General features: G+C 44.4%; 1 protein-coding gene across 5 annotated transcripts in view; it reads left to right on the forward strand.

Annotated features, from left to right (window-relative positions):
• Positions 1–3,661: 3,661 nt before the first annotated feature.
• LOC121269832 (kelch-like protein 25) overlaps positions 3,662–26,231 on the forward strand; it is a 45,691-nt gene continuing 23,121 nt past the window's right edge. Inside the window, exons 1-2 of one of the 5 annotated variants that reach the window (XM_041174839.1) lie at positions 4,308–4,438; positions 14,949–15,082. The gene's annotated coding sequence lies outside the window, so the exon portion shown is untranslated. Of the gene's footprint in view, positions 3,680–4,307; positions 4,439–14,948; positions 15,083–26,231 lie in introns of those variants that run through there. The other 4 variants (XM_041174841.1, XM_041174837.1, XR_005941426.1 and 1 more) reach the window with 4 other exon arrangements.

A 26,231-nucleotide genomic window follows, 5' to 3' on the forward strand; every position in this document is an offset into this window, starting at 1 on the left:
TAATTCATTCTGACATCGTAAAAATGCATCCAAAATTCCAGGGAGGGCGGTGCAGATCTCAGCGAGGAGAAATTCAAAAGAATTGCTTAAAATGAATGCAATAAAATATAATTTTGGGCCCTGCTAATGAGCTGAAGGAGCTTAAACACAGAACCCTCTGAGCCAGAGGCAGAAATGCCAGCAGAGGACAGACACACACCATTGTCTCCACTTCAGTTCCTGAAGTCTTTGATTCCCATTTGGATCTGCCATTCTAATTACTCTATTTTAATAACTTATTAAGTTTCTGAATCACAGACTCCGCTTCCCAGATCAACTAGACTATCCAGAAACCTCTAACACATAAAAGCAGGAATGGATGGGGGTTTAATTCCCCCTTGCTGTGCATTAATTGAATTGTTCATATAAAATTCTTTTGTGCTTTATTTAACATAGCTGTTTACAGCTTAATCAGTCTGGACTGAGTAAAAAATTACGCACAAAGCAATTTTATTCAAACCTATTAACTAGTGCAGTAGCCGATGGAGTGTAATGTGGAATAAAGACTTGCATTTATATCGTGCCTTTCATAACCTCAGAATGACCCAGAGTACTTTACAACCAATGAAGCACTTTTGAAGTGTAATCTCTGTTATAATGTAGGAAATGCAGCACACAGCAAGCGCCCACACACAGCAATCTGACAATGACAATCTGTTTTGAGTGTAGTTAATTGAGGGATAAATACTGGCCAGGACACCAGGGAGAACACCCCTGCTTTTCTTCGAAATAGTGACATGGGATCTTTTTTGTCCATCTGAGAGAGTGGATGCGGTGCTGGTGTTTTACAGTTCACTCAGGGAGTCCGAGTTGCTATGGCAACATGCACATCGCAGCCTGGAGCAATGGATAGTGATGGTAGAAGCTCCAACGTTTTTATTCCCATCACATGGCTGACCAGGAATCACTCTTGCCCTTGCCGCCTGCCATTAGTGTATGTTGGAAGAATTTGGAGGTTGATAGTTGACCTGTTTGGCCGTGTTATGAAAGCACCTTCCTTGGCCAACAAGTCCTGGGATGGGATTCAAACCCGGAGCTTCTGGCTCATAGGCAGGGACACTACCCACTGCAAGACCTCTGCTGAGAGTAGGTGTAGTCTCGGTTGAACATCTCATCAGAAAGATAGCACCTCTGACTGTGCAGCATTTCCTCATTACTGCGGTGGAGTGTCAGCTTAGATCTTTGTGCTGAAGTCTCAAACCCACAACCTTCTGACTCAGAGGCAAGAATGCTTCTCACTGAACCACAGCTGACAGCTTTTAGTAGGAGTCTCCTGTCTAAACTAAAGCAAAATAGTCCTGATGCTAGCAATTTGAACTGAAAACAGAAAATGCTGGAAATACTTAGCAGGTCAGGCAGCATCTGTGGAGAGCGGAAGAGGTCAATGATGAAAACCAATCCACCTGAAATGTTAACTTTTTTCTTTTGGAATATGGGTATTGCCAATAAGGCTAGCATTTATCGTCCATCCCTAGTTGCCCATGGGAAGGTGGTGATGAGCTGCCTTCTTATGGTGAAGATGCTCCAGCAATGCTATTAGGTAGGGAATTCCAGGATTTTGACCCAATGATGATGAAGGAACAGGAGAGATTTGTAATATACTTTAAGACATAAACCCAACATGAGCCAGCATCTTCAGAAGGGCAGAGGAGAAAAGATGGGGGGTGGGGGATATTAAATGGAAAATGTTTATAATTAAAAAATTAAGATTGACAGCCTTGTGCAGTACTGAGGGAGCACTGTGTGGTTAGAAGTGCTGTCTTTTGGACGAGACATTAGCGAGGCCCCATCTGCCTGTATGGGTGGATGTAAATGATCCCATGACACTATTTAGAAAAAGATCAGGGGAGTTTTCCCTTGGTATCGTGGTCAATATTTATCCCTCAACCAGCATCACAATAAACAGATTATCTGGTCATTGTCACATTGTCGTTTGTGGGAACTTGCTGTGTGCAAATTGGCTACTGCATTCCCTGCAGTGACTACACCTCAAACCCTGGCTTAAGAACCACCCCAACCCCATCCCTGCCCCCCAACCTTCCTCTGGGCAAGACTAGGGTTGGCAACTCTGGCTGGACATAATCCGGGAGATGTCAGTGGAAGTGGGAAGCTGGCAAAAGTGACGCCATGGCATAGACTAGTCGAGCCGAATTGCCTCTTTCTGTGCAGTACATTTTATAACGTTCAGTGTAATACATGTGAGATTGGCAGCTACAAAGATACAACAGGAAGCAGGCTCCGCTCCATCCAGCTTCTCCGTCAAGCTGGTCACTTGGTCTTGAGTCACATCGGCTGTTTCCACTGACTCTGACACTGAGTGAGAGGGAGTTAACCTGTCTCCACTAAATTCCACTACTGAATCTGAACAATTCCTTCCCCTGCTAGTTTTCACCGGGGACAGAAATCCACAGCGCACCTCAGTCCACCCGGTTACCTCCAATTCAATCCAACGCTGACTCATAACATTAATAATACCAATTCATTACTATCCGGCCAGTCCTCAGCTGAGCCTAATCCTTGGCTCGTAATCGGTGCTCTTTCCTCGAGCTCTGCAGCTCGAGTGGGCATCGCCACAACTGATTGAAGCACTGATCATGTGATCTGTAAGCCATTCAGATATTTCAGTCAAGTGACCTTCACTGATGTTGAGTTGGGCTTTTCAGTGGGTGGGGGAGTAGGTTCCTGGTGTAGGGAAGGTCAGCTAGTGCCTGAACGCAGGCTGTGATTGGTTAGCAATCGGTCCTGGCCGCCTGGAGGGTCAGGTGCTCCCTGGGTCCGGGCTGTGATTGGCTGGTGGCCGGTCCTGGCTGCTATTGCTGGAAGCTGACCTGCTCCCAGAATGCTTTGTTTGGCCACCAGGAGATTGAGGTCAACTCTGGGGGATTCCCAGGCATTCCGGAAGAGTTGGCAACCCCAGGCATCTCTTGTCCTCTCTGCCCAAAGACCTGTGGCTCCAGGATTGGCCAGCTGACTCACCTGAGGACACACAAATTGTGATGCCTGGCAGATGTCATCCTTGTTTCAGGGGACTGGCGATGATAATGACAGTGAAGGTATTTCCTCCAATGGCGGAACCCAGGAAACAAAGGGGCACAATCTTAAAATCAGAGCTCAGCCATTCAGGAATATAGGAACGGGGTAGACCATTTAAACCCTCAAGAAGTACTTTTTCATGCAAAGGTGAGTGAAAATCAAACATACAAAATAGGAGCAAAAGTAGGCCATTCGTTCCCTCGATCAATAAGATCACGGCTGATCTGTTTGTGTTTTGAGTTCCACATTCCCATCTACCCGCAATAACTTTTGACTCCCTTGCCTAACAAGAATGTATCTACCTCCACCTTAAAAATATTCAGTGACCCCGCCTCCACCACCTTCTGAGGTAGAGAGTTCCAAAGTTGCACAACCCTCTGAGAAAAAAAAAACTCCTCATCTCTGTCCTTTAAGGACGACCCCTATTTCTAAAACAGTGGCTTCCAGCTCTGGACTCATCCACAAGAGGAAACATCCTTTCCACGTCCACCCCACCATTCAGGATCTTATATACTTCGATCAAGTCACCCGTCACTCTTCTAAACTCCAGAGGAAACAAGCCCAGTCTGTCCAATCTTTCCTCATCAGACATCCAGCTCATTTCCAGGTATCAATCTAGTGAATCTGGAACACTCTCCCCACCACTTAAGGATGTGGATGCTGAAAGTCAAAGGGAACCCTTAAGACTGAGATGAACATATTTGTATTGGGTAAGGTTATTAAGGGCAAAAACAAAAACAGAATTACCTGGAAAAACTCAGCAGGTCTGGCAGCATCGGCGGAGAAGAAAAGAGTTGACGTTTCGAGTCCTCATGACCCTTCGACAGAACTTTCTTTTCTTCTCCGCCGATGCTGCCAGACCTGCTGAGTTTTTCCAGGTAGTTCTGTTTTTGTTTTGGATTTCCAGCATCCGCAGTTTTTTTGTTTTTATCTAAGGTTATTAAGGGATCTGGATTAAATTGGAAGGTACAGATCAGACAAGCTCGAATTAGACAGCGGAACAGCCTCGAGGGACTGGATGACTTGTTCTAATCTTCCCCCTCCTGATTCTAATTAGCTTTAAATTGGCGTATGGGTGTGTCCTTATGTGGTCAAGCGTCCCGCCCACTCCACCTGCCATTGGACAATACTTCAACAGTCAATCATACTCTAGCTATGACTATTAGTCAGTCTTTCCATCAATCAACATGTAGGTTAACCCCCCCCCCCCCCCTTTGCGGCTGTCTTTGTTGACAGGTGAGGCCCCGCCCACCGGGCAGTTTCTGGGCGCCCCCGGATTGTATCCAGTGTGTGTTACAAAGATACATTTCGATGGGGATCCTGCACTGATATTCAGCACCAGAGGACATGACTGTCCCACCGAATCGTAAGTAGTAGCTTTAATACCAAAGGAAAAGAGCATTTAAAACCTACTCCATTTTAAATCAAGGTGACTCCCAGAGGATTTTTTTGGGGCCGTTTGGGGTGGAACCGACCCATGTCAGTTACCCTGCTTGCTGGAATTAGACAGCCCTGGTCCCTCTGATGGGTAACCGGGGATTTCAATCCCTGATGCAGCATTTTCAGTGACTTATTGTTTTATCTTTCGGCTTGATCGAACAATGCCACCCGAATCCATCTGGGGCTTGTTTTTTTTTTGGTGGGGTGGGAAATGTTAAACCCGGTGTGTTTTCTTTCTTTGTTTATTTTTGAATGATTCGCGACCCGACGCCTCGGGTTTTGCCGCCTCTCTTTGATAATGCAACTTCAATTCATATGATTTTGCCTTTTTTTAAAAAAAAATCAACTTATTGAAAAGGTCAGTGGGGAAAAGTGAAGTTGCGGTTTCGGAAGAGGTGGTGACTCCAAAAGACATTATTTTTTTGTTTGGTAATTAAACGGTCTATATATAACCTTTTCTGAAACGCTCTATATATAACCTCTGAAATGAGTGTGATTTATTATTTTTACATACGTCGCAAGTATAAGCGAGGGGGCGAGTGGCCTTCCGCAGAGGGATCACTGCTGTGTTGCTCCACACATGATTTGCCTCCCTCCCCATGCAGCATTTGGCCTCAGTACCGCTGGGGTAGAAAGAGCGGCTGAGGGTGAGAAATCATACAGGGAATATCCTGCTCCTTCCAGATCCTTGTCAAGTGGACGCTGCTGGAGAGTAAACGTGTGGGGTCGCCTGGTGAGGATTTTGCTGCCAGCCGTGGCTGAATATCATGCTGACAGTCACATTCTAGGCTCCCGTGTGAAGAATGGGGAAATTTAGCCGAGATGTGGGGAGGGCGGTTAGTTACTGTGAAAACCTACTGCAGCAGGTCAGAATCTTCATAACTGGAGAGGAAGAGAAATAATGCAGCCACTGAAAGCTGTGGTTTCACTAAATATATCTACAAAGCATTTTCGGGACTTCTTAAAAATGGTTTCATCTCTGACTTGAGAACGGTACAGATGATCCCTAAAGTACTTTGTGTGGAAATTGACTCTCTATAAGTTAATTTATTCATTATCTTTCAATAAGGCAGATGAGTGAGTTACAGGGGACCAGTTAATTTCCTGTAATTTTTTTTTTTAAAAAAGCATCCTGATAATAGTCAGATTGTGTCTGTATGTGGCAAACTCTCCTTTGGATATGAATGTTGCGTGTTCAGAGTTCAGGAGTTGAGCACATAATCTAAGCTGATGCCTCAGTGCTGCAGGCAGAGCTGACTGTCCCTGCCGATGATGTTAAAATGATGATTGCCTATTCAGGTGGATATTGAAGGTTCCGTGTCATTGTTCGAAGACGAGCAATGAGCCTTCCTGATACTCTAGCTGATATTTCCTTCCAAACTGGAGCAGAAGCAGAATAAACAACCATGTCTTTGCCATCTGCTCAATCCTGTGAGGTGGCAAAATAGCAGCTGCCTGTACTTCAAAGCAGCTCGATCTATGTGAAGTCCTTTGAGATGTTTCAAAAAGATATAGGATGCTGCAGGAATGCAGTAATATCTTTGTTTCTAGTAGTCTCGCTATCTTTTTTTATTCTTATCAGGAACTATGATTCCCAGCTGTGATGCCGATAAGTGTAACTAAAAAATTCTTGCTGTCTGCTGATGATATTGGTTCAATGGGGAAGATGCTGTAAGCTGGTCTGACCGGAATATGCTGCCTTTCTAGATTACAGTTGGATTGTAAACCATCACTGGCCAGGGTTCAGGGACATGACTGAGATCTCATCTGGAAGATGCATATATTGTTTTTGCTCTTTTACTTTTTTTGCCTTTGGCTAATGTTCTTCCCTCTTCTTCTCTTGGATACTGGGTTCTTGCTGGCTCCACAGCCCTCTGGTGCTTCACCCCAAGTTGTCATATTACATGTGGAATCCAGAGCAATGAATGTGGGGCAGGTTACCTGGCCATGTTGGTATCAACAACAATAACACGCTATATTTATTTGGCATCTTTAACATAATGAACCATCCCAATGTGCTTCACAGGAGGATTATAAAACAAAGTGTGACACTGTGCTGTGTAAGGATATATTAGGTCAGATGATCAAAAGCTTGGTCAAAGAGATCGTTTCTGAAGAGGAAAGAAGGTGGGAGAGGTGTAGGGTGGGAATTCCAGAGTTGGGGCCCAGGCAACTGAAGATGTGGCCACCAAGGTAGAGTGATTAAAATCAGGAATACTCGAGAGGCCAGAATTGGGTAAGTGCAAATATTGCAGAGGGTTGTGGGGTTGGAGGAGATTACAGAGATAAGGAGGTGCAAGACCAGCGAAGGACTTGAAAACAAGGCCAAGCCTAACCCTGGCATCACCAAATGTCTGCATTGACAGTTTCCAGCAGAACCTCTGCATAGGGATGAGGAGTGGGAAGCCTGGCTGACTGATCTTTTTCTCTTTCTCTTTAACCGAGGGTCACCAGAGCTGATTGTAGCATCTTTACTGTTACTGAGTAAGGCAGACTTGGTACAGCCCAGGAATGTTGCTGGCGCTTCCTGACTGTTTGGCTCAGGGTTGCACCAGCCGATTGATTTAAATGAGGAGCACCTAAATTGAATCTCCACTTACATTTTGTAAGTCGAGGGCAGCGGCATTCAATCTAAGACATGTTTTGAGTGCAGATCATTGCATTGAGTCAGCTCAAAGTTGCACTTTGTTCTTGATAGTAATCTTGATGAATAAGAGACTAAGCTGATTACAGCCAAAATGTGCTGCGTTTCAAATACCGCAAAGGGCCCTCATCAGTATTTTAAGCCATTGATTGGATTCAGATTCACTTTGCAAATTCAATTTCATCTTACTATAGATACTGTTTTTTCTCTAGAGAGAGGGGGAAAGAGAGACCACCCTGGCTGCTTGCAGGTTGAACAAAAGGTGGTCCCAACTTCACCCTTCAACTCCTGGGAAGTTCAGGGAAATTTTGAAATCCTGAACTGGCTGGATATGTTAATTGCCAGCTCATCACCTGCTACTCTGTCCTAACCGTTGAGCGAGTATTGAGAGTGTGGAGAGGCAGATGCACTTTGGACCCGGATAATATTTAACAATGTACCACCATCAACAGATAATGAGTAAGCAACTTCAACTATTCATGTAGCAAAAAAGCCCTAGGTGGGGGAATTTGGAAACTGAGCAAGAGGCGTTGGGGGGGGGGGGGGGGGGGGGGGGGGGGGGGCGGCGGCGGCAGGTGAGCTAGGGTGAAATTGGGGGATTTTCTGGATCATCCAGTCCTGCTGAAAGTCAATGGACTTTTGGCTGGGCTGCTGATCTTCCATTGTAGGTCCTGCCATATTGGGGCAGGAAAGTCCCAGCCTTTGGAGGCTGGGAGAGAAAAACAAGAAGAAGGGGTTTGAGTGAGGGGATGACTGAAAGTTGTGGATCTAGAGAACAGGAACAAGAGCAGGCCATTCAGCCCTGGAGGCTCTGCCATTCAGTTAGATCATAGCTGATCTGTATCTCAACACCATCTACTGTCTCAGTTCCATATCCCTCAATACATTTACCTAACAAAAATCTGCCAGTCTCAGTTTTGAAATTTTCTATTGAACTATGCTCAACAGCTATTTTGAGGAAGGAGTCCCAGAATTTTGCTATTCTTTGTTTGAAGAAGGGCTCCCTCACATCATCTCAAAACATCCTAACACCAATTTTAAGCTTATGCCCCACTTGTCCTGGACTTGCCCACCTGAGGAAACAGTTTAGCTTTATTTACCCTGCCAATTTTTAAAAATCATCCTAAATGCCTCAATTAGCAGAGTGAAGTACAGTTGCACACTGGGAGGAGCAGTAATGGATGAATGCAGGCAATCCCTGAGGATTGATGGTATTTGACTGACACTATACTGGGTAGAGGTGCGGGGGTGGGGGCATTGGGGTAAAGTCAGGCTGTGTACACATGTGACACTGACCATCCACCAAGCTCTGTTCATTCATGTTCCTCTCACCACATGGCGCCTTTTTTGTGGCTTCATGGACTAGGCTCCCTCAGGAAAATTTCTGCATCTGCAGACATGTTTGACAGCTTGCAGGTACCACAGTTTCAAATGGGCTGTTTTCTTGGCTCAGTGGGGGAAACCCCAGCACAGACATGTTACGAGGGATGGCGACTTCAGTTACGACAAAAACTTGGGCCTGAATGTTTCAGTCGGCGTGCGGGCCCTACCTGCCAACACATCAAATGATGTGTGATGATGTCGGGCGTGTGTCTCGATGTCATTGCACTGTCTCATGTTTTGTTCGGCAGGCACACGCCAGAGTCAGCTGCATACCCACTGATATTTAAATGGCCTATTAAGGCTGTTAAAGAAATAATTAAGGTCATTGTTAATGCTGCCCGTGCAACCTTAAGGTTGGCGGGCAGGCGAAAAGGCCAAGCGGCCTTCACGTTTTTTAGGAAACCTTATCCACGAGCGGAATGAGGCTTCCTAAAGGTTTCATTAATTAAATTAAAAAATTTTATGCAATATTAAATATGTCTCATCTCACATGACACAGTCACATGAGATGGGACATATTTAAATACATTTTTGATCCACTTATTTGAAAACCACTTCAATCTCCCTAAGGCAGCTCCGTGCCTCAGGGAGATTAAAGCACTCTTTCCCGTGCATGCATGAAAGACCGCTGACCTTGACTCTCTCTCCTCCCCCCACCCCCTGGCCGCACAGGTAGTGCTGAGCACTACGGCTCATGACTTACGCTGGGCGGATCTTAGTTGGCCCGCCCGCGTAAAATGGCGGAGCGAAGCCGATCACCGCCAGCGGGTCCACAACTGCCCTTGCCCCCTCCCGCATAGCCCACCCACCGACTGAAAAATTCAGGCCTTGGAAAAGTTAGGATTGTTCTCCTTGGGACACAGAAGGTGAAGAGGTGAACTAATGGAGGTTTCCAAGATGGTGAGAGGATTTGATAAAGTAGTTGGAGAAAAAACTATTCTCTCTGGAAAGTCAGTAAATAGATTTAAAATCATTGCCAAAGATCTAGAGGCAAAAGACAGAAAAGTGTTTTCACTCAGAGTTATTGGGAACTCAAGCATTCTATCTGTAAAGGTGGTGGAAGCTGATACCACAAATAATTTTAAAGGGATTTGAACGGATATATGAGGATAAGGAACTGAGAGTTACGTTCAAAAAGTGAGGATCAAGACAGGCACGATGAGCTGAATGGCCTATATCCATGCTGTAGGTTTCCATGACATCTGCTTAATGTGGACACTTTTTTAATTTAAAAAGCAAATGCAACTGAAATCAAAGACATGGCACTTGCTGCAAATTGGCAAAAACTATCGTGGGAGATGGGAGAAGCAGTGTAGCATTACACATCTCTTGGCCAAGTCCATTGGACCCAAGTTGCTCAACTTTAAATGTAAGTCATTGAATAACAGGCACGCAGAGCTCCTGTTTTTATTCTGTTTAATCTCTTCCCTACCCCATTCGCAAAAGTATCTTGCTGAGAGGGATAGAGGTTGGGGAGAGCAGGGGCACATTGAAGCCTGCAATATTGCACAGACAAAGCTGGGAGGAGGTTGAAAGCAGGGAATAAGAGCAAAGTTTGAGCAGGTTTAAAATACCGTACATCCTTCGGAGTGTTGGTACCTGAAACAAGCTGCTACTACAGTGGATTCAGCCTCACTAACATAGAGTCAACCTCCGCCTGATGGGGAAACCAGCCAATAGCCAGTCAATCAGGATAATTGGAGCACATGTCAAAGTTAACTCTCATCCTCCTGAATAAATAAGAACTATGTTCCACTATCAGTGCTATTAGGTGCCAGAAGCTGTGTTGCAGGGATTACAGACAGTATAGATTATGGAGGCTATTCAGCATTTCTTGTTCATCCTTCCACAGGATGATTCCACCAATACAGCTTTGAGAAGTAACGCTGACTGGGAATCTGAGTTTCTATTCAGCAAGGCAAGAGTTAATTTTGACTTATGATAAATGATTGGCTGTTTTGATTGCTATGGCTTTCCTGTGGAGGGGGGTTGATTCTGCGTTAGTGCAGCTGATTTCACTGAAGCCAGACTTGGAACACATACTAACTCACTCACTGCATAGAGTCTGAGGAGTGACCTCCCAGTGAACCTGTGTACACGCTTAAATTATTCCAAACCAACAGCGGGCTTAGAGCTTCATGAAATTAACAGCAGACACACAGTTTGCATTTATATAGCATCTTGAGTAGCAAAATGTTCCAAGGATGTCAAATGCTGTTGGGAGATTTAGAAAGTGACCAAAAGCTTAAGTAAAAAAGATAGGTTTTAAGACTGTTAAAGTGGAGAGCAAAACTGACGCAGAAAGAGGCTTAAAGAGAATTAGCAACACCCTACTAACCATAGGCTCAATCACCAGTCATGAGGCGAAAGGAGCAAATATTCAGAAAAGCAGTGCTGTAGTCCCAAAGGTGTAATGAACTTAATGTGCCAGACAGGTTTTTTACTTGAAGCAGATAACTTTATTACAGAGCTCTTTTGGAAGCTACATGCTTGAACCAGGTCCATGACTAGAAAGCTCTGCCCCCAGAATTACCCACGATTAGGGCTCATTTGTCAGAACAATCATGTGACCCCTAAAGGCTATAGGAAAAGTTATACCTTCAATCACTACGCTTCCTCCAGCTTTCATTTTTTTTTACATTTCCTATTTGCGAAGAATGTTTTAATCCACAACATATAAATATATACACAGGTCGAGTGATTAAAGATGAAGTCTCTGAGGTGGTTTTCTAATTCGGTTAGAGTGATGTAGCTCTACCACTTGAGATTGTCCCACTGGATCGGCATGTTCAAGAACTGCAGCATGAGAGACATCCTTAGAAAGTAGCAGTTCAGGATTAGATAAATTCAACAGAGACATCAGGTATGTCTATTCTAGGTCGATCTGACACTTTGGGGATTAAAGATTTGACATCAATTACAGGCGGAATGGCTGGTTGTTGGAATGTTTCCCTACTCTTTAGATGATCCACATGTTTGCGAACAATCCAGTCTTCCACCTCCACTTGGAAATAACAAGGGCCCAGTTTCTGAGACTATTATACCAGGAACCCAATTAGGTCCATTTCCAAAATTCCACAAGAAAACTGTTTCTCCTACAGTAAATCTTCAAGCTTTACTATGAATATCATGATTCAATTTCTGACTACTTTGATACTTCTCTCATTCCCTCTATGTTTGGAAACACCAGACTTGACCTTGTACAAAGACAGTATCTCATCAGTAATTCAGATGGCGTTGAACCCGTAGTTGCATGAGATGTCTTGTGATAATTGAGAAGAAAACGTGGAAGTCAAGTTTCTAAAGTGCCTTCAGATAACTTCTTCACCTCCTGATTTGAAAGTTTGCACAGCTCTTTCAGCTAACTCATTTGATGAGGGATGGTACAATGCTGTTTTAATATGTTTAATTTCATTTAAACTCATGAATCTCTGAAATTCTGCACTAGTGAAGACAGTACCGTTATCCGAAACAATGACTTCTGGTAGGCCATATAAACTAAAACATTCGTGCAGCTTTTCAATAGTTGCACATGAAGTCGGTGATCTAGCTTCATATACATCCATCCACTTAGAATGTGCATTGATAATCATTAAAAACCTAAAAAGGGACCTACGTAATCTATATCTAGTCTAACCCAGGGTCGACCAGGCCACTCCCACGGATGCAGTGGAGCTGAAACGGGCAACTTCTGTTGTTGCTGACATCAGAAACAGTGCTTTCAATGTCACTGTCTATGCCTGGCCACCAGACATAGCTTCATGCAAGCTTCGATATGCCTGGATGTGCACTGTGAAGCTCTGTCAAGCATGGTTCTCTTCCTTGCAAAGGGACGATGACTCTTTATCCCCACAACAAGATTCCATCTTGACAACTTAACTCTGTTTTACAGGGCATGGAATGGTCTTATCTCTTCAGACACTGGTGAATTCGACCATCCTTATAATACCTGGCCTCAGACTTTTGACAAAATTGGATCCCTGTTGTCCAATTCCTTATTTGCTTCACTCACACAGGCAAAGAGTCCAAGAAATTCAACATAAGCACAACTTATTGTGGCACTGGAGCATGTACAATGTGATCTGGTAATGGAAGATGACTGAGTGCATCTGCATTTGCAATATGCAGGACAGTGAATAAAGGTGTACTCTTATGCTGATAATATCAAAGCCTAACATTAAATTATTGCTGAGACTATTGGCATAATGGCCTTATCCTTACTAAATAACCCCACTAGTGATTTACAGTCTGACACTATGGTGAAATATGATGGAATTTCTTCATTCCGAATATTATTGATAAACCTTCCTTTTCAAGTTGTGAATAACCCTTCTCAGCTGCAGAGAGGGTTCTGGAGACATAGTCTAATAGCCTTTTGGAACCATCTTCCATCCTGTGTGACAGGATGTCTTGTTGTGCATTCCATAACCAATGATGGTTCTTTTTCAATAATAAAGGTGCTAACACTGTTGGCAAGTTTGGCAAGAAGTGACTATAATAATTTATCATGCTAAAAAAAAAGATGAGTTCAGTGACACTGGTAGGAGTGGGCACCTCTTTGATTTCCCTGAATTTCTCCTCTGCTGGATGCAACCCCTTGGCATCCACTTGGTGAGCTAAGTAAATGACTGCTGGTGCTTGGAATGTACATTTCTCTTTCTTCAATTGACACCAGCTTCCAAAAATTTCCGTAAAACCTCTTCCGGGTTGGCCGAATGTTCGGCTTCCATTGATCCTGTGATCAGGACATCATCCAGGTACACTACTACTTGGAGAAGTCCTTGCAGTAGACTTCCTATGGTCCTTTGGAAGTTTGCATAGGCAGATGATACACCAAAGGGTAGGTGCGTAAATTGGTACAGGCCCTTGTGCATATTGATGGTTACATACCCCATAGATGTGCTGTTCAGCTCTAGCTCTTGGAGTATATGGCTCATGTCCAGTTTGGTGTAGGATTTGCCTCCAGGTAGCTTAGTGCACAAATCTTCTATCCTTGGGAGAGGATATTTGTCTAGTTTAGCAGCCTTGCTCACAGTCATTTTGTAGTCTCCACAAATGGGAATAATTTGATCTGGTTCCATCACGGGGACTATGTGCGCTGTCCATTCTGAAAATTGGACTGGCTGGATGATGCCTAGCTTTTCTAAGTGGCACAATTCTGCATCCACCTTCTCCTTTAGGGCATATGGCACAGATTTGGCCTTAAAGAACTTGGGAGGGGGGGGGGGGGGGGGGGGGCGTTGCCTCTGAATCTACATATACTTTTGCTTTTAAGCCTTTTATCTTTACCAATTCATCATGAAATATACTGTCATACTCCCTTAACAGCTCAGGAATTCCTCCTTTTCTCACTTGAAATATTTCTGAACAGTTGAGCTTAATTTTTTGTAACTAATTGCAGCCCAGAAAACTAGGTCCTTCACCTGTCACTATGATCACTGCAAACTGGGCTATCTATTACCTATAAGATACAGGTACTATGGTGATCCCTTTACCTGTATTGATTTTCTAGTGTATGTTTTCAGTTGAGCCGTGGTTTGCTCCAGATTCATTGCTGGGTACCTTCATTTAGGTATTTAATTCTGTGCTCTCCCACCACTGTGGGTGATGCTCCCGTGTCTACCTCCATGACTAGAGACTTCCCATTCACTTGAAGGGTGACGGTGATTGGTTCAGTTTTTACTGCTTTGACATTGTATAGGGAATAGATATCAGTATCAGCAGCTTCTGGTTCTGCTACATTATGCAGTTCAATCATCTTGGTCTGATGGGCTGTCTTGTTTTCACCCTGCATTGCTTTATAACCTGCCCTTTTTTGTGTGGCAGTAATGGCATTCTGCCTCCGAATCTGCAGATTTCTGGTACATGGTTACCCCTGTGCCTGTAACAGATTAATTTCTGAATCACTGTTGAAATGCTTCCACTAGGCCTTTTCATTTCTCGTTCAGCACTGTCTCTCGCTTCGCTGCTGTCTCTCTGGTTTTCACGCCACTCCTGACGGTAGGCTCTCACCCCAACTGAAGAACAACACCATGTTGCACACTCAGGAAAGCCTGAGTCCCTCTTAGCATTCTCCATGGTGCATTTCAAATCAATATTAACTTCTGCAAATAAACGGCGCTGAATAGCAGCATCATGAACGCCACAAACCAGCCAGTCCTGCAACATATCATTGAGTGTATCTCTAAAGTTGCAGTGCTCAGTCAACTGCTTCAACTTTGCTATATAAGTTGCGCTGGACTCTCCCGGGGCCCTTACTCTGGAGGTAAACTTAAACCTCTGCATTATGACCAATGGCTGAGGCTGAAAATGTGTCTTCACAAGGTCTACTAGCTTGTTAAAAGATTTAGAATTGGGCGCTTTCAGGACCGTCAGACTGCTGATAAGGTTGTATGTCTTGCTACCACAGACACTTAAAAGAATTGCTTCCTGCTTCTCCTCCGTTGTTATTTCATTCACCATGAAATAAAAACCTTGGCGCTCTACATATTGGCTCCAGTCTTCCATGGACGCATCATAAGGACAGATTCTGCCAAAGAGTGAGTGAGTATACTTTTCTTTCCTTAAGAATTGATGTACTCACATTCACAAGGCGAGGTGCAGTGTCAGAGCTATTTTACCCTTGTCGCCAAATGTAATGTATTTGACATACCGGACAGGTTTGTACTTGAAACAGATAACTTTATTACAGAGCTCTTTTAGAAGCTACATGCTTGAACCAGGTCCACGACTAGAACGCTTAGCCCCCAGGATTACCCGCGCTTAGGGCTCATTCGTCAGAACAATCACGTGACCCCCTAAAGGCAGTAGGAAAGGTTATACCTTCAATCACTACAAAAGGGTAACGTAAGGCTTCAGAGATGAGGTGGGGCAAACCAGGCAGGGATTTGAAGTTGAGAACTAGGAGTTGTATTTCAATGCTTTGTGAGATAGGGAGAAGGACATGAGTGGTGGGTGAGCAGGACTTCATACATGATACCTCACTCTCTTTGTTTAAATTTTTGTCAATGAATTCTCACTCTGCCTTCATTTTTTGAAGCCCACACTGGGCTATAACTTGAGGTATAACCAAAAGGCTATATTTCATCAGCTACCCTTGAAGGTAAGTGTCAACAGCATCTACTTCAGGAAATGATCTCCAAATATCAATCAGGAGTAAGAATTCTGAGCTGTACAAACTCAATTGTTCCACTCCACCTATTTTTCCAGCTGAAATTAGTTAATGCAGCGCAAACCAGGGATTGAACGTGACATCTTCTGCTCTGTTCCCGGAGCTCCTCAATTCTGGCCTCTTGCATATTCCGATTTTAATTGCTTCACCATTGATGGCCATACTTCCAGTTGCCTGAGCCCCAAGCTCTGGGATTCCATCCCTAAACCTCTCTGCCTAGCTACCCCTCTTTCCTCCTTTAAGATACCCTTAAAGCCCACCTCTTTGAACAAGCTTTTGGCCATCTATCTGAATATCTTCAGATGTGGCTCAGTGTCTAATTTTATTTGATAATGCTCCTGTGAAGTCTCTTGGATATTTTTACTATGTTTAGTGGCGCTATATGAATGTCCATTGTTGTTTCAGCTCAGCTGTTTAGGGTAGGAAACAGCTGAGTCATGGGGGAGAGGAGTTTGTAATACAGTACATGATAGGATATTCCCCTGCAGCATGTATCTCGCATTACTTGGCTATCAAGGCTACATTGGAATAGGTACAGAAGATACATTTACTATGCTGTACTTTAGTAATATTACCAAGTAAAGAGCTTGCAAACACAAAGAAGCTTTGTCCCAGTTCTTGATAAAATAGGTTATTCCCAACAAGAGCTGGAGCACATCAGAATATTCCACTAATGTTAAGTGCAGCTAGGGCCTCAGGCCAGCTCTTTCACTGGCTAACATCCAGGGCTGGTGCAGTGCTTTGGAATACCAACCTTGAGAATTGCTATTCCTAGATCAATTATGTATGAAGAAAAATCGCCTCTTTGTGGGCCCATCAGTGAATAATGCCGGAGTCGATGTGTTGTAATGAACTGAAACAAGCTGGAGATGTTCTTCCTGTGTGTCCAGTGCTTATTTGCTAAATAGCAAGGTTGACAAAACATTCAATGATCAATGTAAGAACATAAGAAATAGGAGTAGGAGTAGGCCATTCAATTCTGCCCTTTGTGTGTTTTTGTTTCCTAAAGGGTGTTTTGTTCAAACAAAGGCCGATTAGGAGGCCACAGAAGTGTTTAAAATTACTAAAGGTAGAAACAGGCTGACTGCAGCAGTTGGGTCAAGAAGGGGGCAAAATTAAATGTAAAGCGATTTAGAAGAGAGAGAGCAAGCAAAACGTCTTTACACCTGAGAATCCTGAGTCTGCAGATTTCTCTTCCTGCATCAGTGATTCAAGAAGAAATGATATTACCATTGAAGCTTGGACAGGGGGAGGATGAAGGGACATGGGTAAGCACAGTTAGAGCTATTTGTTTAATTAGAGAGCAAACACTGACAATGGACTTCTTAAATGGACCGAATGACCAATTTTGATGTTTTAATTTCTATGAATCATTAAAGCTTCTGTCAAACCCAAAAGTCTTCATGAATTATGTGCACATCAAGATGAGGTATGTTAGGAAATGGAACGTGAGGTTTTGCCACACGGTGATCTGCTATCTGGACAGAGAATCCCCAGTCTCTCTACTTCAGTACTACGTTATTCACGCACTTTTAAAAAAAAATTGCTGTCATGTGATAGGAAATTGAGATACAAAGCCAGCAAGATAAAATGCAGCCCCTGATTTAACCACTAAATGATAATATCAACAAAGATGTTTCTGATAAAGAGGATCCATGCTCTTTCTTATCATGTTATGTCAGAAGTCTGGGAGGCATTTTCTAGGATACTTTTGGACTGACTGGCTCACAGTGTTGTGAATAGATTCCAAAGGTGCCTTGCGGACAACCAGCACAGTAATGGGGATTCATATCGTGCCATTAAACATAGTAAAAATATCCAAGATATGTCACAGGAGCATTATCATCAAATTTGGACACTGAGCCAATTAGGGCCCAGCAACTGAAGGTGTGGCCGCCAATGGTGCAGCGATTAATATTGGGGATGTAGAAGAGGCCGGAATTGAGGAGCGCAGAGATGGAGCAGAAGATGCCACGTTCAACGTTAGCTCAGTAAGCAAGTGGGTGAATAGATTCCAAAGGCACCTTGTGGACAACCAGCACAGTAATGGGCTGGATTTTAACGGCTGCAAATTGGGCGGGCCTCCACATCACCCCCCCCTCCGCCTTGCATGAAGGTAAAATAGGGCATGATGACGTTGGGTTGGAAATACGACGTCATCACATCAGTCGCTGGAATTACAGAAGGTGAGCAGGTGTGGAAATCGGGAGCCCACCCGCCCACAATTTTGGATTTTTTTCATTTCTTTGGGTGTCGGATTTGAAAAGGTTTTGGAGTGTTTTATGGCGCTATATGACCAGGCCGCACAGAAGCGGAAGAAAAAAAGCCTGCCACCTGGACCATGGCTGCACCTAGTAGCAGATTCTGCTGCTGAAGCTGGCAGCACCTGTAAGTTTACTTAACTCTTTTTGTTTAGCCTTTCTGATCCTTCAATAAAAAAAAACAGATTGAGAGAGCAGGAGGCCTTTAAATTTGTGGACGTGACCGACTTCCTGTTTGCAGCATTTCCCCTCTGCCACATTTCGTTCTGGCCTAGGCTCCCAATTGGGCATGGAGCCCCCATTTTCACCTCTTGGCCTCCTTCCTGCTGGATTGCCTCTAGTTGGCCACCCGATGCTTGTTGGGCGAGCTGAAATGGCATGCATAGGAGTGAGAGGACTGCTCATTTTCTGTATGGCCTCCCCACCCTGCTGAAAAATGCAAAATCCAGCCCAAGTGTGTAAGTAAACTCAATCTCTCCAGCCTGAATTTATTTGTCTCCAAGCCAATTGGACCATGTGTGATATCCCTCTGATTTTCTCAATTTGGCTACGGCCTCATGTCCACAAGCTTCCAAATTTAACAACTCTTTCTGGCATCTGCTACCTTCTCAAAAAAGATGCAGCTTCGCCTCATAGTCAGACAGTTGCCGGTTCAGGTCTGTAATATAAGGGGTTAACATGGTGTCCCAATACATGCAAGATTGGATCCAGGCACCAGTTGACCTTGAACACAAGACGTTGCTAAGAGACTTCCTGTTATCTACTGAAGGGAGTCGGAGCCGAAACCGCATGGGAACAATGCCCAGTACTAAACAATGTGTTGGACGAGTGCCCAACGCGGACTCAGTGAACTCGGCAAGTAGCGCATATATAAGCCTGGAAAGTCCCCAGTTCGGGGAGTCTGCTCCGGGTTGCATTAATCGCTGAGCGTGGGTCACAGGCAGCATCTCCACAGAACTGACGGCTCCCAGTTCCAGTAATCCGTGGAGTAAGTATATAGTCAATTATGCCAGACCCGTTGTGAGTATTGGATCTGGCTTCTATCCTATGTAAGCTAGGTAGGAAACAAGCAAAATAAAATAATATTATCCTAGCAAGCTAGTCTCCTGTTCTTTGTTTCCGCATCAAACTACCCGCCTGCGAACCTGATCCTCATAATTTCTTAAAACATTTTGGCGTAGTCGGCAGGATCAATCGCAATTGAGGAGGGATTTTGATGCGAAACAATGTTTGGGAAAAGGAATAAGAAACCAGAAGGGCAGGCCGAGGCGGTTGCGGTCCCAGGATGGCAAGGGCCGTGGCATAGTGTAGCGGCCTGTTTGCGGAAGGGTGGGGGGCGACCGGAAAACTGGGAGGCCGAAGGCGTAGGAACCACCCCAGGGTCGCTGCTGTCCACCCTTGAGAAAATCCCGGTCCCCTCAAGGAACCCCTTGCCAGGGATCCAGAGGCGGATGTGGGCTTGTGCGGCGGCTTGTAAGCAGCAGTCTGACAGGCGTCAGAAGTTGGAGGCTGAAATAGCAACCCTTAAGCATGAGCAGGGGCTCAGTAGCGGGGATGCCTCCGTGTTAAGACAAGAAATTATAAAACTAAAGGCAGAAATAACAGCACTAACGGAATTAGCAGGGCGGGCGATCACACATTTGTCGTCTAGTAAGCGGAAGAGTGAGCGAAAGCGCCCGCGATCCGTGAACCCCACTCAAATAAGGGCGTTTGTGGCGCAGCTAAATAATGGGGACGGCTGGGATATTGACCACTGGGACGGGAATATATGGGGGGATTCGGATGATCAATACGAAGATGAGCTGCCACCCCAGGTGCGAGCGAATCCGGTCGTCCGGAGAAAACAGGTTCAGAGACGGCCTCCTGTTAGGTTTGAAGTGTTGTTGGATGATGAGGGAAATCCCCAACGAAACGAGCGAGGCGAGCCGATCCATCATGAGATCCCTCAGTTGCAACCTCCTCCGGAGTTCTCCGAGCTAACGGAGGACTTTACTACGGAGGAAGTATTATACATTACTCAAAAGACTCGCCGAAATCCTGGGGAGCCCATTGAATTGTGGTTGGTGAGGCTTTTGGAAGAAGGAGGACAGCAAGTCCAGGTAGATTTTCAAGATGCGCCCAAATTCGGGGGATTGGCCAAAGATGCGGCAATAGACCTGGCATATAGACGACGGGCATGGTACGATACCTTGTTAGGAGGGGCAGGGACAGTAATGGGGATATCCAATGCTATAGACTCTGAAGTGACCCGTACTAAATTATCCAGTACGGGGCAAGCAACTGCACAAGGCCTGTACACTATTGGCCGATGGATGCCGTCGGCCATGATGACGCAGGAAGAGACTGCACGAATTTTGCTGCATTCCTTAAAATGGGAATTGGACGTGTGGGATTCGACTCAACGGCTGTTCCAAAATTTTACTGTACAGATGAACTGGACAATTTGCGGTATCCAAATGCTGCATGCACATTTGCAAAAAGAACGATTTTTACGAATAGTCACTTCGCCTAATGTTCAGGCCTGGCGAGGGGTGTGGAACGTATCTGAGAAATTATGGATGAACACCTATCCGGACAAAACATGGTGTAATGCAACGCTGTGTAAAGGACATTTTGTAACCTTGAATGTAACTGATTTTGTGACGGTGTGCCGATATTACGTATTGCCGGTCATTACATCTGATGGATATTACTTTCTCAAAACAAAAGGGAATTGGTTCAGTCCGGACACCAATCTTACCTATGACTTGTCCGCGTGTGAGCAGGCGGATCAAGGAAAGGCCTGTCTGTTGATGGATCGATATCGAGACCCGTGCCTTACAGAAGACACGGCTTTGTGTGAATGGATGATTGAGGCACCCCGAGATATGATGTGGCAGATTGGTCCCCATACGCTCTGTGTGGCCACTAGTCATGCCCATGCCTTACTCCCGACGACCCCTTTTTCAGGTTGCCTTACTGGCATCTATCGATGGCGGTGGCAGAACCATACTTACCTATTGACCAATTACAGCGGAACGCAACACCTCACCACTATGCAGTGGCAGGTATGGCTGCACCCTTGGAGTATCTCGCTAGAGCGTTTTAAACAGGCCCTCGATCGCTCGGAAGAGCTAAAGCAGATATTGCGACAACATCAAATCAATGTTACCCGGGTGACTGTGTCCACCTTTATACATGGCCAAAAGGTAGTACACGCTGCTCATGTAGTAGAGGTGGAATCCGCCCATCACTGGTGGGATCTGTTCAATGGGCTGTCAACTACGGCACGACGTTCCCTATTTCCTCCGTTGTTCATTTTAATCGGAGTTTTAGTGATTCTGACCTGTTGTAATATACTGACCTGTACGTATGTTTGCCGTGTGCGGCAGCAACTGGAACAAAACATGTACATGTTATAACAATGTATTGCTTATTATTATGTATTTGTATAATCGTTACATGTATTGGGCCAATCAGTGGAATGTAATATAAGGGGTTAACATGGTGTCCCAATACATGCAAGATTGGATCCAGGCACCAGTTGACCTTGAACACAAGACGTTGCTAAGAGACTTCCTGTTATCTACTGAAGGGAGTCGGAGCCGAAACCGCATGGGAACAATGCCCAGTACTAAACAATGTGTTGGACGAGTGCCCAACGCGGACTCAGTGAACTCGGCAAGTAGCGCATATATAAGCCTGGAAAGTCCCCAGTTCGGGGAGTCTGCTCCGGGTTGCATTAATCGCTGAGCGTGGGTCACAGGCAGCATCTCCACAGAACTGACGGCTCCCAGTTCCAGTAATCCGTGGAGTAAGTATATAGTCAATTATGCCAGACCCGTTGTGAGTATTGGATCTGGCTTCTATCCTATGTAAGCTAGGTAGGAAACAAGCAAAATAAAATAATATTATCCTAGCAAGCTAGTCTCCTGTTCTTTGTTTCCGCATCAAACTACCCGCCTGCGAACCTGATCCTCATAATTTCTTAAAACAAGGTCCAGCTCTGAGAATTGAGCAAATTACCTAGGCCGACTCCACTGCGAAGCTGAAAAAGCTGCATTGTCTGTTGGATGACATGATTCTGCCTCTTCCAGGGGATGTAAAAGATCCTAAAGCACATATCAGAGAAGAGCAGTGAGTTGTCCCAGTGTTTTGACAAATATTTCCCCCTTAACTAACGTAAACATTGGTCATTTATCTCATTGCTGCTTGTCGGATCTTGCCTTTTTTATAAAGTGGTTGTCATGCTTGCCTACATAACAGTAGTCAATACACTTCATTGTATGTGAAGTGTTTTGAGATGTTTGAGTGGTATGATAAGAGGCCATAGAATTCAGAATATTATCAGGTGTCCAATCACTGACTTACATGCTTTGTCATAAATTTTGCTATTTCCCCATTTGGTTTTTCTCATCCACATCCAACAGGCTCACTAAACTCTGCTCCAATGTCTGGTTGCATTTTCAAGCCCTTGGGGCTAGAAATTGGACTTGAGTGGGACTCATCTGCATTTAACCCATGAGTTGCAGATGCTATTTGCATTTGCTAATGCATCTTGCCGGTTTGGAGGTGACCAGTTTGGCCAAGCAGAAGGAGAAAGGTAACTCTTTCGAGTACAAACACATTTCTATCTGTTCCTATTCAGATGAAGTTACATTGTTTCATAGTTTGCCATTGTGAGATTTGAATTCTTGATCTTGGGGTTATAAGCCCAGTACCATAACCACTTGGCTATTTAGGCCAAGCCTGTACCAGAAGGAGAAAGGTAATACTACACAAGAGGGGGCATGGACTGCAGGGTGGCAACCACTGCAATAGTGCTGGTGTTCCTGGCTCCGCATTCTGTCAGGTACAAAAGAAACATGCACCTCTCGAGGAGTCCCCTTTTAAAGACCACATATTAGGCCAGGGGTTGGCAGCTTTTTTTTTTCCATGTAGAGTCTTTTAAAAGAAAATTGCTAAAAAGAAAAAAAAGATTGGAAGTCACAAGATGAACATTCAGCATTTCTAAACTAAATATTTGGCAAATTGCCAAATGTTACTGGTAGAATGCATAATTTGCATATATATGTAAAATACGTGTTGAATTTATCAATAGAAAAAACATTTAAAATTGAAATAGACATAAGCATGAATTATTGAGTTTTTTTAAACTATAATTTTGTCAAAGTCATCTTTAAAACAAACCTTAACGTAAGATAGGTAGAATTAAGGCAGTTTTTTGGCTATTGAGCCTCATGCTAAAAAATAGCTTTTGAGAACACATTCAGAATAATTTATCGTCCCAGTTATATTAGAAACACTAATGGTCGCAACCGTAAAACCTGTTTCACGGACCAAAGGCATTATCTATAATCGTGGTGTGGCTATGCCACTCCGAGCACAATCATGTTTATTGTCTTTCATCCCACTAGTTAAAATGCGACTAACTTTTCTTGGCTTAATTTTTTTAAGGCTTTTATTCATGTTAATGCGATCCAACTTGGAAAGGTTGGGAGCTGCAAATGTGATACGAAAGAGCCACGTGCAGCTCCGAAGCTGCAGGTTGTTGACCCCTGGGTTAGGCCAGGAAAAGCTGTACAGGACTCAATTTTAGCATGGGAGTACTAGAATGGGCATTAGGCCCACACTGCCCATGGACAAGGAGCCTAACACCTGTTTCAGGCAGGCTCTGCAGATGTTTCTGTGAGACCACTGCCCGAAATTAGGTTTCACTAACCTATGCCAGTTTCTAGCCTCCTCACCCACTATTCAACCTGGAATCAGGTTATTGTCACTTACTTTTATCTGGAACATTTTATTTCCCCAGAAGTGCAACTGGCAAGGCAGCAGCGGGTACATTATGAGCATTATGTTGCTCCTGTAGGCTACAAACTGGAGTGAGGGAAGGGGAGCGGGGAAGGAAATCCAACCAGATAGATGTTCTGCTACTGACGGCTATGCAGTGAGAGCAAGTGCAACCGACCAGGACAGAAATTCAGGTTTAACATTTTTTTCCCACTTGCTCGTACTGCATTTACATTCTAACAGGTCAGTTTAGCAGTAAAGTTATTTTCCCTGTAATTCCGATTGTTTTGAAGAGCCTGCTTTTGATCGCTGCCTCCCAACCCCTCGAGACCCCACTCTGCTGCAAATATCCTGTCTGCAATGCGTCAGAGCACTCTCGCGTATTGTAGGTGCTGGCGTCAATTATTTATTCCACGCTTCCTTTATGCAGCGTAACTTGGCTCAGAAAACTCATCATGCAATATTTTGCTTGCGTATAAATTGGGCTAGAAAGTTCCCATTCCCTCTCAGCAGCTGCTGTTTCATTCCTGTTCCAAAGGTACTGCCATGTATCGGCTGCCCCAGCCCATCAACTTTCCATTCTTCGTGTATGAGCTTTAATGGGGAATAGCTGCTTGACCTCGGAGATGGATCTCAAATCCAATCCTGTCTGTACCTGACATCAAAACACCTACACTTTTTCCAAGGAGTAACAACTTTAGATCTCTCTGCAGGTGTTGAGGCTAAGTCTAGAACAAGTGGTGCTGCGGCTATTGAGATTAACTAACTACTTCAGCAGAGACTGGGGATGAAAACGTCTCTTGCGGCTCCATACCACACCAGGCGGTGCATTTACCTACCAGGGAACAGGAGGTGGAATGACAGCTGCCCCCTCATTCCTTGGGAGAAAAATTGAGAGGTGAAAACTCCAATAGCAAATGTTCAGGACCAAGAAAGGGAGCTTGGATTACAGAAAACCTTACCCTAATCAAAATGCCTTGCAATTTATTTCTGGTCAAGAATATCCTCCTCCTCCTTCAGGTACCATTCCCAGATGAGGGCATTGGCAACCATGGACTTCCATTGGATCGGTCCATGATGATGCTTGGCAAAGTACTCCAGTGGTTTGCCTTCTCCAGAATGGCTGACCAAGAAAATTTCTCGTTCTTACTGCCTGTCATCAGGCACATTGGAAGGATTGGCCACGTTATGAACACGCTCTCCCGTGGCCATCAAATCCTGAAGTGGGACTTGAACCCGGAACTTCTGGCCCATAGGTAGGGAAGTTACCACTGCACCACAAGGTATCACATGTAAGAGTGTCACCACGTGGAAATGCAGAAAGTAAAGGGAATAAGAAGCTGGAAGCTCGATCTTACTACAGTCTGATCTTGGAAACTCTTGCAAATTTACATTGGGAACTGCCTGTGTCCATGCTGTTGAAAAATGAATGGCCATTTTGCCAAGATAATAGTGGGCAGTGGGGTCTGTGGAATGGTATCCCAGCAAGGGTTGGTCACCCGGCACTTCTGGCTGAAGATGGTTGCAAATGCTTCAGCCTTGTCTTTTGCTGGGCTCCCCCATCATTGAGGATGGGGATATTTGTGGAGCTTCCTCCTCCTGTTAATTGTCCATCACCATTCATGACTGGATGTAACAGGATTGCAGAGCTTAGGTATGATGGTGCGAGGAGAGGTCAATATTGGGCTTGGTTCTCAGGGTCTGGGGAAATAAGATAATTGGGTTATTGAAAAATCATCATGGTGGTATGTGCCTAATTGTGATGAGAAAAGAAGTAAAAGAAGTAATCATGATTCATGACATAGTTATTGACAATCATTAAAGTATAAAATAATAAAAGGATTGCACAATTATGAAGATTTCAGTATGCAAAGAATTAAAATATGTTACAAAATGCAGGTCTCCTTAATTTACAGAACAAAAGTCATGGAACAAGTATTGCAATGTCTGCAAAGCATGACTTCTTGTCAGGAAGATGTAATAATGTTATTGGAATTTATTGGAAAATAGTGGTATCTGTGTCAACGGGCAGAATTTAGCCCTTTGCTGGCGGGTGGGCAGCCGAATCCTGCTGCTGAAACGGGGCCCGCTGCCATTTTGAGTGGGCGGGCCAATTAAGGCCCACTCAGTGGGCTGCCTGACAGGAAGTGCTATGCGCTTCCTGTTCCGGGGGGGGAGGGAATCCGCAACTGTCAAAGTGCGCTCTTTCACGCGAAAGAGCACACTGCTCCCTGTGGCAAAGTCCTGTCTCAGGGAGTTTAGTGAAAGGTAAATAAAGTCAAAAAATAGAGACATTTTAAAATTATTAACATGTCACATGAAATGGGACATGTTGATAACAAATTCATAAAATTTATTACATTTTTACAAAACGGTAATGAAACTTCATCCCGCCAGTGGATGAAGCTACACTAATAATCCACAGGTTGCTGAGGCTCCTGGCCGGCCTGCCTTAAGGTTGTCTGAGCAGGGCATTTAACTATCTTAATTT

This window comes from Carcharodon carcharias, chromosome 26, assembly GCF_017639515.1.
Source record: "Carcharodon carcharias isolate sCarCar2 chromosome 26, sCarCar2.pri, whole genome shotgun sequence".
In the NCBI taxonomy this organism is placed as follows: domain Eukaryota; kingdom Metazoa; phylum Chordata; class Chondrichthyes; order Lamniformes; family Lamnidae; genus Carcharodon; species Carcharodon carcharias.